This window comes from Cebus imitator, unplaced genomic scaffold, assembly GCF_001604975.1.
Source record: "Cebus imitator isolate Cc_AM_T3 unplaced genomic scaffold, Cebus_imitator-1.0 Scaffold1560, whole genome shotgun sequence".
Classification (NCBI taxonomy): Eukaryota; Metazoa; Chordata; class Mammalia; order Primates; family Cebidae; genus Cebus; species Cebus imitator.
The window spans coordinates 3,401-5,464 of NW_016108875.1; the positions used below are offsets into that span (position 1 = coordinate 3,401).

Sequence of the window (2,064 nt, forward strand, 5' to 3'; positions counted from 1 at the left end):
AAGTTAACAGTTTTCTAAATAGGAATAAACATTCAGCAGTTACAATAGGTGGCAGTATTCCGGTCAGGATTTGTTTCTTTCAAAATTTTCTTTAATGTAATATTATTTTAGCAATTTTGTAATCTTCATACTTGTTCTAGTTTAATTAAGGCCTTCTATATTACTGAAAGTACACATTTCTATGGGAGAAATTAGTAAGCTCTATTGAGCCTATTTGTATACAGGCTGTGCTTTTACAGCCTAATATGTAAACCCTTGAAAACTGCTTGTCATAAATAAAAGAATATTTTTTCCAGGGTATATAACATTCTAATTTAGTCATGTATTTCAATTTCTCTTTATTACAGAACTCCTCTCCATGCAGCTGCCTTCACAGACCATGTCGAGTGTTTGCAGCTGCTGCTCAGCCATAATGCTCAAGTCAATTCTGTGGACTCTACTGGGAAAACACCTCTTATGATGGCTGCAGAAAATGGACAAACAAATACAGTTGGTAAAGAAACTTCTGTAAAATTTTATTTTCCTAAGTATGTATATTACATAGAACTTAGATCGCAAGACCTCTGACTTCAACTAGTTATCTTACCACTCCTAAGACTTAAAACCTTTTACCTGTTTGCAATCCACATTTTCATTTAGAGATACAAGTTTTAGTTTGCCCTTACCGATTAAAGAGTCTGCTTTGCCATGGCCCTCTACTAGCAGTTAGAACACTGGCTCTGGAGTTGCATTGCCTGAATGTGAGTCCTACATCTTCCAGCTAAGTGACCTTATGCCTCAGTTTTCTCATTTATAAAATGAGAAAAATAACAGTATCACTTTGTGGGTTGTTGTGAGGGTTAAATAAATTACTATAAATCCAGAGCATAAAAAATAGTATTTTAAGTTTAGTGAACAGTCACAAAATAAATGTTAATTGCCATTGTTTGTGTGCGTGACTTATATAACAGTATAATTGTCTCAAGCAATTATATGAAGATATATGTTACATATTACAGTCTTTTTCTTGTACTTAAGTTTTTGTGAGAGGGACTTTTTTGCTTTGTATCTTCATTTCTCTACAGTGAGTTATTGGTAATCTAAGAAACATGTTCATAAACATAAGAATTGATGCACTTTTTCCTCCCAGAGATGCTGGTTAGCAGTGCTAGTGCAGATCTGACTTTACAAGATAACAGTAAAAATACTGCCCTCCATTTGGCTTGTAGCAAGGTATGTATACATTTTAAGAACATGTTTTTATTGTTAATATTAACAGTGTCATTAAAAGTTTTTTGACTTCACTGAAATGAACACAACTCAGGACCAAACCTCTCTAATGATCACTAGTATTAGATTTCTTGAACAAAATTATTGACTTACTAGGCACCATGCGTATCGAAGTCTCCAGTAAGCCGTTTTGGAACACAAACACATAATTATCCTCTTTCTTTAATCTTAATTTTGTCCTCTTCTCCTACCCTCACTCCCAAGATGTGTTTTGGCAACTACTAAGATATTGGCCAGGAAAATTCATGGCATATGTATAGTGGTGTACATATTATATGGACTAGGGTTGTGGATTTTTGGGTGTATAAATTTATCTTTAATGGTGCCCAAGTTTTTATAACTATTTGCCACAATTTTAGGGTCATGAAACTAGTGCCTTGTTAATACTGGAAAAGATAACAGATAGAAACCTCATCAATGCAACCAATGCAGCCTTGCAAACGTGAGTACTGTCAGTGTCTAGTGTAAACTTTGTGACCTATAATTATAAAAATGATAAATGGATTTTTTTTAAACATGTGACTATTGAAATAGGTATCATTAGTCATAGAAGCAATTTCAGTAAGTTTTACAACTGTCCAAATTCATTTCTAAAATCATCACAACTAAAAGGCATATTATTTAAAATGCTTTTGAACTGAAACTTTATTACAACATTGACAATAATGTATTATTTCCTTAATCCACCTACCAAATTTTCTCAAGAAAATTAGTACTATTTTGCGTTTTTTTTTTTTTTTTTTTTTTTTTTTTTTTTTTTTTTTTTTTTTTTTTTTTTTTTTTTTTTTTTTTTTT

The 2,064-nt window shown here is 31.9% G+C and overlaps 1 long non-coding RNA gene across 1 annotated transcript; it reads left to right on the forward strand.

The window, feature by feature from the left end:
- The first annotated feature begins 315 nt into the window (after window positions 1-315).
- Window positions 316-1,990, forward strand: LOC108299044. Its single transcript, XR_001822798.2, has 3 exons — window positions 316-493; window positions 1,130-1,212; window positions 1,629-1,990. It is a non-coding gene; the product is annotated as an uncharacterized LOC108299044 (long non-coding RNA).
- Window positions 1,991-2,064: the final 74 nt, after the last annotated feature.